Source organism: Phalacrocorax aristotelis, chromosome 6 (genome assembly GCF_949628215.1).
Source record: "Phalacrocorax aristotelis chromosome 6, bGulAri2.1, whole genome shotgun sequence".
Classification (NCBI taxonomy): Eukaryota; Metazoa; Chordata; class Aves; order Suliformes; family Phalacrocoracidae; genus Phalacrocorax; species Phalacrocorax aristotelis.
Genome location: NC_134281.1, coordinates 10883614 through 10896054, shown reverse-complemented (window position 1 = coordinate 10896054; position 12441 = coordinate 10883614).

Sequence of the window (12441 nt, the reverse complement as noted above, 5' to 3'; positions counted from 1 at the left end):
AAATATGATGCTCTCTGACATTCTAACATGCTACTGAGACTCTGAATTAAAAGGAACAAACTCAGAAAGTATCATTTATACAGCAATCAACTTTAAAAAGTCACCATCTGCTAAGAGTTACCACCCGGTGTAACTGTGTCTTTATTGCTAGACAGAGAATAGGAAATAACTTGGGGAACTCTCCTGCACCTGCTGGGTTTTTTGTGGTGGCACACACACACTGAACTGCGGTGGCTGGTGTGCCGCAGGGTGCCTATTGCAAGTCTCCTTTTACTCCAACTCACTACAGAATATAAATCTGAATACAGGTGCCATTAGGAGAAATGATTTGGGGTTGTTAAAGTTATAGCACAGTGTCAGCTTTTTGAAAGTCTAAAGGGCAAAAGAAATGACCAGAGCTGGAATGAGGGACCTGGCTTGGGTTTATATAGGGAAACCTGATTTTTTTTGCTTGCTGCTCACCTCCTTGCTACCCCCCACCCCAATGACATTTTCTGGCCTCTCAGAGCCCTTTCTAGTTTTGTCTTGCCTATTTTTTCATAATTGATCATGATATTATCAAATTATTTGCCCTGAACAACTTGACTAGAACTCACCTTGCAGGTTTTTGCCTCATTTTGGTCTTCCATGGCTCACGGTCTCCTGGGAAGGTTGTGAACTTTTTGATACAAAAATTTCCCATAAAATTTTATGTCTTCCACCAAGCCCACTCTGCATTCAGGTGATCCTTAGCATAATTTAATCCTTTCTGCTGCTACTGCCCAATCTCTCTCTCTCTCTCTGCAATTGTATTGGGTTCCCCTCTCTCTCCATGCACAAGTCTCAACTACAGCAATACAATTGTGCGCACCATTTGAAGTCATCGGTTTCTTGGGGTGAGCTGGGAACTGAGCTATGTTCACAAGACATATAAGCCAAAAAAGCATGGAAACACCTGTACAAGTTATTTCTGCGTTGAATGCCTTGAATTTTATACAACAGCACCAGGTGCTGGGAAGCTACAGTGGCTTTTCCCTGCTGCGTTCCCCATCACTGTGCAACATTTTTTGTGTTGGTATGGGCTGCTTGGGTCAGAAGCAAGGCTGGGCCTGAGATGCAAATAAATAAACATGCTTGGAAAAGCAAACTGATATGCAGTGGTTTGAAATGAATAAAGGAAAATACCTGTGTCCTTGCAGTGAACATCAGTGAGTTCCCTCATGCCGATACCTTCACCAAGCCCCATTGCTGTCAGTGCTGCTGAGAGGCATCATCTCATTTTGAGCTGATGCACCAACACAGACCATGGCAGACAATCGTATTTGTCTCCCCTTTTAGAACATTTAAGCCTCTCATCCTCATCCCTCAGGAGGCGACTGCATCCTGTCTCATTTCCAAGGTGTCCCCTTTTACGTTGCCCATTTGTTGTGGCTGAGTCAGGGATGGTAGAAAGCCTTTGGTGCCGTGTTGCTTTGTGCCTCGTGGGGAAAAACGTCTTTTGTCATCACCCTCATTTACGCATTCCTGTGTGCGTTTGCAGCATTGTGCTGGGATTTGGAAATGAGAGTGCCTGCAGTCCTTGTCGACCTGCTTCAAGGGTTTTAATTGCATTTAATCACAATGGTCTAATTAAAGTTTGGAGGCTTTATTTGAGGGCAGTTAATAGATAAATTATTAGTTGAATTAATTGTGGTTTGTTGCGTACAGACATACCCTTGGTTCGGCAGTAGGGCAGCCATCAAATGCTCTGATGACAAATATTTCCAGTCTGACCCGTGGGTCTGGAGTGCCTGAACTCCTGGGCCTTGATGGCTGGTGTTGCAAGATGTTGACCTACAAGTGTATTCTGCTGGCTTTCTATCATAATAATCATCATCACTCATATAACCTAATTTATGGCAAAATTAACTCTTTAAAAGCTGAATAGGAGTCTGGTGTAAAGCACATAACCAGCTTGCACAGGGGCAATTGCCAACTGCCAAAATGGCCTGTTCAAGGTTAGGTTTAAATTTTTAAGCTTCTTTTAAGTAGAAGATAAACCTCAGAAAGTTTCAGAAAGCAGGGTGGCACTGCTCTGAAGGACACTGACTAACACCTCTGTTTTCCCTGTAAATCAGCTGCCTTGGGAACTCACATTACATTTCATTGGTGACCTGCTTTGGATTTATCACCAGGAAAAATCGACATGCACTGAATTGTCTATAATCCTTCCTCAGATGGAGGGGGTTGAATGAGCTGGGATTTTGTTTCTTTGTTGAGATGAAATGTAATTACTTTATGGCATTTGCATGGTGTGTTAAATTCCAACAATATTAAAGTGTGACACAAGTTATAGAACTGTGCCGGTTGCCGGAGATTTATGGAATAAAAGGTATAATTTCACACTTCACTGCATTTTATTTTGAAGTTGGATGTTGATGTACTTTTGAGTTGTTTAGATGTGTTTATTTAGGCTTTACTCTTGGTTAAGACAAGTACGCTGAGGGATTTGATGAGTGAGAGGCTGGAGTTGCCTTCCTCACTTCCTGGAGGGAGCGCCTGAGAGACCACAAAGCCCTGTGCTGGAGCCCTGGTCCCAGCATCCCTTACAGAGAAAATGCACCAATAGTTCAAGCATTATGGTGTTAGTGGTGAAAAGTCTTTCTTCTGCCTGCTATATTTCAATAGTTTATGTTTTCCCAATAGGTTTGCTGTACACAAGAGAATGTTCATCAGTGATGCAGTTCAAAGCCATCACAGCAGCAGTTTGGTCCCGGAGGGAATGGCTGATGCTACTAAAGGAAATGGTAAAATTTGCACAGGTGCAAATTCCTCCAGAGGTTCTCCGGCCAGACTGGCCAAACATGAGGGGCACTTATATACACATGTTAAAGAAACTCCCTCATGACTGAGGTAGTAAAAGATTCTCCCATCATTAAATGGCCCTTCTAGAGCCTCCAAAAGCTCACCATTGGGCTCTCCTAACAGCTCCGTGTTTGACCCTGGAGAACCAGTGCCAAAGCTAACGGCTCTCCTTAATGAGAGTGCACGCACGCACACACACAGTATAGCTGCACCAAGCAGGTTGCAAACTGTCTGCATTTTTTTGAAAACTGTGTGGCTTTAATATCCATGGACTTCTGTGTAGGGCAGCGCTGCGACCAGTTCATTTTTAGGAATGCTTCCATGTGCCATCTGGTACTGCTGGCTAATTGCCTGAAAAACTCTATGAAGAAATTTTTTTATGCAGCTCCACAAGACAAAAATATGGCTTTTTTTTTACACCCCTTTTATTCCTACCTCTGACAGTCACTGAGAGTCCATCCAGGAGTTGCACAGAAAATTGGCACAGATCCTGAGACAAACTGTCCTGCCAGGTGAGAGTTAAGGCCTTCATGCTGCAAGGGGGTCCCTCACCACAACTCTGTCATCCTTGGGAAGGGAAAGTGCTAATCTGGACTAAGGATACTTGTATTTCTTCAGCTCCTGATATCTGAGCACCTTACACTGCATGCACTATGGTAAGCTGCTGTATTTAACACCTCAACAATTCTTTCCAAAATAACACAACTTTTTAGACACAGTGAAACTGCTGGTGAATAACTCATGTCCCAGCACATTAACGCTGGGTGTTGGGAACAGCGCTGTTTGCACCGATGCTGCTGGCTGTGGCTGCACGGATGCATCAACATGCAGCGCACTGGATTCTGCCCAAACTCTTTCCCCAAGGCTCACTTGCATCTTTGTCCTTTGAATGACTCTCCCAGATCTGGATTTAAACCTCTCTTCCAGGAGGAACACCTGCTATTTCAGGGAAGTGTCTGCTTTTGGACAGGGTTGGTTAAAAAAGGGCCCACATCCAAGCAATCGTTGGTGAGCTTCCAGCATGCCTCAGCCATAAAGCTCAAACAAAGGAGACTGTTCCTGGAAGAGCTGTCTCATGATGCAGCACTGGAGGAGAGTTACAGGAAAGGGCCACCCTGTTCCTGGCTTTGTGTCTGCAGGAGGACAGCAGGTTTAGGCAACAGCAAGCAGCATCCTGGCCCTGTGAGAGCCTTGAATACACCTTTGTGTGGTGGTTGGGGTTTCCTGCTACTGCAGGGCCTTCAGCGCTACCACTCGGCCACCAACACCTCCTCTCTGGTGCTGCACGTGCGGCCAAGCAGCTCCCCCAGAGCACCCTGGGGCTCTCCCGCCTGGTCCACTGGCATTCACACACACCGAGCTGTGTAAGTGTCTATATAGAGTCAAATCTGTAGATACTCTCTCCCGGCAGTAACTGCTGGGTCTGCCTCAGAAGAGAAGTCCCTGGGCAAATCCAGCACTGAACTAAGCTGAACTGAAGCTGCTTTAAAATAAAGGGAAGGGCTTCTGCAAAACAGGCACCATGGCCATGGGTGAGCACTGTGCCTCTGTACTCACTCATTAGGGTGTCTGGTGCCTTGTTACAGGTAATAAATAACTATTACTAATATAATTTTCATTTTTTCCCCACTAATTCCCTGAACTCATCCCCATTTTCTGGTAATAGGATTCTTCCCTTATGCCCTGTTCCACCTGATTTAATATTAGTTCATGGGGTTTGTTATCTCCTAGAAGACCTTAAACTTGCAAGGCATTGCAATGCACCAGAAAAATGTGGGGTAGAGCTCTATGGGGAATGTACACACACAGCCCACTGGTGTGCTTCTGCGACAGGGATCCCTCCAAGCCAACCCACGCATGATGTGCTGATGCTGTGCTTCACAGCAGCACCTTGATTTTAACTATTTAATGAAGGCTCACAACTGTTTCTTTAGAGAGTCTGCTTCTATAATGATTTCCTTCATGAAGTAATTCTGGTTTCACAGGTAAACACCAATGTCAGCAGTTTCCCCTTCTAATATACAATTAGATTTAGGACTAAACATCCCCTGCCTGCTAAATAGGTATTTATTACAACCAAGACTGCCTGACACCCTTCCTCACCACACAGTTTTTTTGCCCTATATAATAAAAATCGTTTTGGGGAAAAAAAGTTACACCACATGCCTGAGGGGCGCCTGAGCACTTTAACAAGGTTTAATTACAACATTAGCAACATGATTAAGGCATCCAAGTAAACAAACTATAAATCAGCCCATAAAATGAGCAAAATAAACCCCTTCAACACACACCGACTGCAGAGTGAACTGAACAAATGGTGTCCTGGGTGTTGCTATATGCTGATTTGGGACACCCAGGAGGTTTGCAGACGTGGGTGCCATCAGGCTGGTTACAGCCACAAATGTCCCTGAGTGCTTGGTGTCACCTCCCATCTCCCCAGGACCTGACTCTCCTGCTCGTGGGGATGGGGCATTCCTGCTCCCTCGTACCACACAAGACCAAAGCTTTTCCCACAAGTTTGTGGGTTGCCAGTGGAGGCTCCTGTCTGGCTGCGGGCTATGCCATTCATCAACCTGCTGTAAATGGTGCAACCTCTCTGGCTTGGTTTTCCTATGGAAGATGTGACGGTCTGCAACACAGAGGTTCGTTTTTCAAGAGGAACTTTGAGAATTTCCATGGCGACTTGGTAGCAGGTGGCACACTGCCCACGGGAGGGAATTGGTGTCAGATGCTCATCCAGAACCACTCTGGTCAATAAACCGTGAATTAAGAAGGATTTACATGATAGTACATGAGAGTTGCTTAAGAGTTGTTAGAGTATGCTCAGTAATCGAGTTACAAAAATATGCCAATACATGCGCTTGATAGAAGACTGTAACTGCTTTAAAATATAGTTATGGGCTATTGCACAAAGGAGAAACAGTAACAACTATTCACAGGCACTGAATGTACTTGACTTTATCATGTGTTACAGTGATTTATACAAGACATAAAAAGCAATTGTCAAAAATGCGGAAGAAAAATTCAAAGCCAAAAGCACAGCCATTCATTCTGAATGGCATCATGTAAATGTGGGGGAAGAGAAACATCAGCGCTGCAAATGGAAAGGGACTGTTCAGCAACCTAAACTCTTCATTGGGAAAACAATTCCACAGAATAATAATTATCCATTAGCTTTAAAATAACCTCCAAATTAATAGCTGTTTTCCTAGCATCACAATGTCGCATATTTTTCCAAAGAAAACAAATCTATCACTAAGTGCATTTGTATCTCTTATGCTTTTTATGTTCATGATTGGGTCAAAATAAAACCTTGTTGCAGATAGAAAAAAAGAGGCCTTAGAAGAATAAAAGGTTATAATTCAGTCTAGGTTTCCTAATGGGACTGCATACTCACCGTGATGGAAAGAGAGCCTGAGATTGAATTAGGGCCTGAAGATTTCATGCAAAATCCTTCATTGTTAAGGAGCCTTGCCAGTTCATATTTATGTGGTTTATAAGGTGTCACATAGTTGTACATTTTAATCTCATGGCACTGAGTTTACAGCTGAGAGGACTGCAGAGCTGGAGGTATCAGAGGACTGGCAAGGGAAGGCAATTCATAAGTTAGCACTGTTATCCTTATTTCACTGGGCTGCTCCAGATGCACTGGAGCTGTTTGTGCTGGAAGCTGCAAACACCCATGGCTCAGGTTTTCTGGGCTGTGGGTGCGCCGGGGTGCACATGGATGGGGCCCAGGCCAGCAGAGCCCAAGGAGGGGTACAGTGTGTCCCAGGGAGCGAGGCTGGGGCACATGGTCCCCTGGACTGCCAGCCCTGCTGGGGCCAAGTGTGGCTTCCCTGGCATGAGCAACAGCAACACTGCCGTGGCTCAGCACCACCAGCAATGTACCTGGGGTTCAGTGTTACTACTCCAGCTATAAATTTGGCTATAAATGTCTCTTTCCCATTAAAACGTCATTAACTTCTAACATTGGCAAGGTGTTCCCACGATTACATTCAACATGATCAGTGCACGAAGTAATATCAAGCCCCATGTTTCACTTGGAGGAAGGTATAAATACCTTCCGTCTGTGTGCCTGTAGCTTGCAGGTGGCTCTGGAGGGGAAGTCGCAGCAGGAGACGGAGTGATGGATTGATGAGAGCTGACATGCTCCTCTCAGGTGTCTAAGCACCTGGCATGTGTTGGCTTTGCTCATGAGCTGGAAGTTAACAGAAGACGTCAGTAAAAGATGTGTCCTTTGAGCATCTTACAGACCGATCAGAGACTTCCTTCTATTGGCACATGAGGATTTACAGATCATATTAAGTAAGGTGTAATGTACTGCAAGAGATCAGGGCACCGTAGGGTAATGTATCAACGGCACAATAGCTACCAGGCACTCACCTCCAGCTCTGCTGCTGCAGCAGACACCCATGGGCAATATGAAGATGTTTCAGTGCAGAGATCGAGGAGTCTCAGTGTTTTGCATTGGGTTGAGTGTAAAGAGTCCCAGCCTTGCTGTAAGCATGCACAGAGCAGGGGAAGGGTCTGTTGCTGTAAGAAACTCCCTTATGAAACACATGTCTCTGAATAATACATGACATTGCTGTTCAGGACACGATGCCCAGCGCTCACGTCTGGGAGCCTCACAGCAAAGCAAATGTTTAGCTCTGGCCCCTTTGGTATCACTCCAGAGAAGGCAGCTCTGGGGCTGGGTACCCTGGGACCGTTGATGCATGGGGGGAACTATGTGGCATTGCAGGTGACCAGCAACTCACTGGGGATGTCAGGAACTCTTCATGAGTGTCCAGGCTCTTCCCCATGGCCCCTGTCAATCCATTTTCCCCTGCTCAGTACCAGCAGCACGGTGTGCTGGGGATGCGCAGCCGTCTTCAGGGATGTGTGTGCACACAGATGGCATGCCTGTGCCTGTATTTTACCGCACTAACACTTCAGAGCAGGAACCTGCCCTCTCAGTTCACCCTCAGTCATTCACCACTGAATACTGCAAATTAATTGCAAAAGTGTAAGCAGCAGTAACAGTTTGGCCCTGGTGGCATTAAGCACCATCGCTCCGACAGTGTAGGGAGGAGAGGCCCTGGGATGCAGGGTGTCAGCCAGGCACAGTGTGGCTCTCCTTATTCCCAGGGATTTACAGCTGCAAGTAGGAGAATAGGGCTGAAAACTCAGCTGGGATGGACCAAATGGCTGGATGGTACTTTGAAAAGTAACACTGTATTTCTGAGAGGGGGAGCAGTGCCAAAACTCTCTCACTGCTACGCCGTGATCTGCATGTCTCTGAACACAAGTCACTTACCTCAGCACCGACACTGGTTTTTATCATAGCCATTGGTCTGATCCTGCCTCAGTCCCAGAAGGCATGGGGATATGTCTGTTAAAGATGCTTGGGCCACGAAGGGGCTGCAGTGGTGCCTAGGCTCTGGGCTGCACTGGGACTGTGGATGTACTCTTTGGTTGCTAGGAAGGACAACAAAGAAACCCAAAAGCTGGATCATCTTCTGGTATTCTTGTGAACATCACACTGCTCACTTGGGCATTAATGCCATTTTGGAAGCAGCTGTTTCTGAAAAGCTGCTTCCTTTTTTTTTTTCTTGGGACAACAGCAGATAATTTAATTTGAGCTTTCCATGGATACATGGGAAATGCCATACAGGTATCTGCCAGGCCCTCCACCAGAATCCATCTTACTGAGGTTGGAATGACAAAACGCAGTGCCACCCAGCCATGTGTTCAGCATAACAAACCTATTGACACGATGGGATTTCTCCTCAGAGGCCCCTCTCAAGCCTCAGTGAGAAAACAGAATCCTAAAATAAAGGAAACTTGCATGGGATATTTCCTGAGCTTTATGAATTCATTAGAAAATTACTCAGCACAATAATAAATGCATCCAGAGCTTTGATATTTTGCACATCAGGTGGTAAAACAGTAGCTGTGAATAGATTGCCTGTATGAAGATTTTTGCTTTGAGCGCTGCAGTAGCAGATGGCCTAATAAATATGCAGTGCTCTAAAACGATCTTTGTAATTTGTGTGACCTAAGGTTTTTTGGTCTCCCACACGGATAAAATGCACAATCATCCAATAATAAACTTTTTTAATAGATAAAAACCCTAAGCAGTGTAATGTAAACATTGTTTGAAGTACACTAGCAGTAGTGGTGTAGTAAGAGTTGCACTGGCAGCCTATCCGGTTTTCTTTATGAAAAGTATTTTATTGTGGCTGCACCTGGTCAGTGCAGAGACCCGCTGTCGGCATAGCCCCTGTCTTTAGTCTGGCAGTGGCCAGGGAAGGATATCTGTAAGGACTGGGATAAGGACATGCTCTCAGTCCCCAGAAGCACTCCAGCCACCCTGCAAAAATAAAGTTGCTTTTTATTTAATGGCCATTGATAGCATTTTTCCTCTGTTGTTTTGCAGCCACACACCTTTCAAACCTGTTTGCTCTTCAGAACTCTGGGCAAAAGAACATGACAACAAAGGAGAAAGCCTGTGATCAGCTGAAGAGGCCACAGCTGCAGGGGTGGATCACCAAATTCTCTGGCTTCAGCAAGTATTCAGCCCTTCTGCAGACACACCAGACCATTGTGCCCGATGGCCAGGAGCTAGCACCAGCTCTTCAGGTGTTGACATCTCCTTTTCTCTTCCTGTGATGAGGGTACTCATGTGCAGAGTGGTTTAAGGCCACCAGCACAGGGGCTGCATGAGCAGAGGGATGTATCTGGGCCACATCTTGACAAAACTAGAAAAACAACCTGTATCACGAGCACCATTTTGGTGCCCTTAAAGCACAAAAAAGAGGTGGAACTGCTGGGGAGCTGTGCTCAGCTGGGGTACCTGGTGTTTGCACTGGCCTTGAGCTCACCTCCAAAAATGTCCCTCGGCAGTGCTTTGCAGCATCCCCAGCCTAGATTCACTCTCATCTGCCATGCAGACTGGATGGCACACACTTGGAATGGGATTAAAAGCATCACAAGGTTGTTGATTCACCACTGATTTACCACAGGAACCTTCATAATAATTCTTACCATGTAGTTTAATGTCCACAGATTATTTTTCCTCTGGAAGACTGTCAAGCTTGGAAACAGAACTGCTTTTAGAGTTGCATGAAAGAGCAAAATCCTGCTCAGGTCTTCGCATTGTGGGCTGCTGCATGTGACCCCTTGGGAGCTCATGACTGTTTCTGGGGTTTTATCCAGGGCATTCACATTTGTGCTGGTTATATGCCTACAGCAGGATCCCAAAACATCACAGTTAGACCTGCCTGTACAAGCTGCTAACAAGCTAGTTAAAGACTGAATAAGAAAAAATGACAAGTATTGTTGTTACACTTACATACCCCCATGGGTATCTCGAAGCCAAGCTTTCAGTTTATCAGGGAACTGAATTTAAATAGCTTTTTTCAAGGTGCCAAAAAAGGTGGCAGATAAGGATGCCAAGTTACTATAGTAACCATGAGAAAAGTGGTGATTATCAGCAATACCACATAGAAAAGACAGGCTGGATTGTCTTTTCATTTTACATGTAGCCCTTTGCTTAAAAAAATAAGCCCTTTTCTAAAATAAAGAAATACCATGGAAAAAAAACTTGAATATGAAACGCATTATGCAAAATTATTTTCAAGGGTTTTTCAGCCCGTGCAGCCTTGCTATTTGACTGAAAGTTAGAGGATGTGCCCCTAAATGGAACGCTTTATGGCTGAAGGGTATGTGAATAATAAACCATGACTTTTCGTGTTTTCTTACCTGGTAACCACAGCGGCAGAGAGGAAAAATCAATATTGATGTCCTACTGTAAGCTCCTTAGGACAGAGTGTGTTCTTTGCTTGGCATAATGAGGCTCACGCGTACACCCAGCACTTGGGTACAAGTGACAGCACTGCAAGATTGAAGATTACAAAGTCCTAGCAGCTGCTTGGAGGAGTTCATGGCTCACACGTACCAGGTTGTCTGTGACCTGGAACTCAATGCTGCTGCAGCCCACGGAGATCTAAAGGCTGAAACTCGGTTATTTGGTTGGGCTTTGAAGAAAACCTTGGTAGATGGACCTAAGGCAAAAAGAATGAGAGAAATGTGCAGAATCATTGCAGTGGCATAGAAACACATGGTTCTGGGCTGTGGCTAAAAAGTGTTTTAAAGATTTCTTCTTCCCCCTCAACTACCTGAAAGCTGGTTGACGGTGTTTTTTAGGAACTGGAACCAAAGCAGAGATGCCTGTCACACCTCATGTATGTAAGGAACATAGAAAGGCCTGAGAGACCAATTGATTGATGTGTGATCTGCTGACTCCAGCAGCTCTACCAAGTTATCTTCAATTCCCCTATTTTCAATGCACATCTAAGAAACATTAATGAAGCCTTTCTAAAATTTACTGCATTTCAAAATGTTCTCAAAAATCGTAACTGATGCTGGGTCTGTAGAAATAAATCCCTGCAGACAGTTTCATTAACCTGAAACTTTATGCCCAGACACAGGTCTTTTTATCTGTGGAAAGCACACTCTGGTGAGAACTATGTGATTCGCATGGACTAAAACTTTACACAGGACTGCTAGCAGCAAACCTCTGTGTTCTTCATCACTTGCCATAAAGGCTGGCTTTGACAAATTGGTTAAACAAAAAGCATGCTGTGTGCCAGCAGTGCTTTAGTTCTAGGTTCACAGCATGATGATTAAGAAACACTGTGAGCAAAACTTACAGTCCTTGTAGCTAAGCCTTTCGTGCCACTCAGCTCACAGGTGTTGTTCACAGCATCATGGTAATCAATCCCCATGGATGCTGAAGACATAAAGCTGCTAACTAGAACACAAAGGGCAAGGAACCCAAACTGCTGATTTTGAAAAGCAGGACTTACCTATAAAATACTGCTGTGCTAATGACAGGAACACAGAGTGCATCTGGGCTTGCCTATGGACCTGTCTGGAACAACAGACTCACCCTGAACCTAGCATCGCTACCCGCCTGCCTCCCTTATCCCATTAAAGGTGGGGTAAGAGTGTGGAGTCTCCAAGGACTCCCTTTTGCCAGAGCTTTGGATGGCCATTGGTACACTTTTATAGGTGATATGTTAGCGATTGCCTGCTGTGAAGCCTGAACAAGCATATCTACCTGGACAGGCACTGGCAGACAACCTGTTGGTCCTTTGCAGGCTTCTGACTCATAAATAGGACATGCCAGTTTGCGGCCAGTTTTTTGCTGTGTGTTTTTTTTTCTTTTTTTCCAAAGACAGCGGTTATCTTGGTAGCATCAGTGACCCAGTCTGGATTCACTGTGGTGCCTTAGGGCATCCAACCACTCCTATGAGACATGGGGCTATGAAAGGAAAATTGACAATACATTTTAAATAGCCCCTTCCCTGTCAGCTACAGGGAGCATGGTCCTGGTCACTAAATGATGCTAAAAAGAAAGTGGTTAAATATGCACAAGCATGTACAAGCTAGCATCTGATTTTTGAAGGTCAAAATTATGATTTCATTGAACTTTTAAACTGATTATGGCATTAGCAAGAACAGGTACAAATCTTTCTGGGAGAAACAGGCTACGGCAGGGTAAGTAAATTATCTCAGCACAGTATCTGTCATCCTGTGGATTTCAGTGCTACTCTTACTTGAATCAATTTG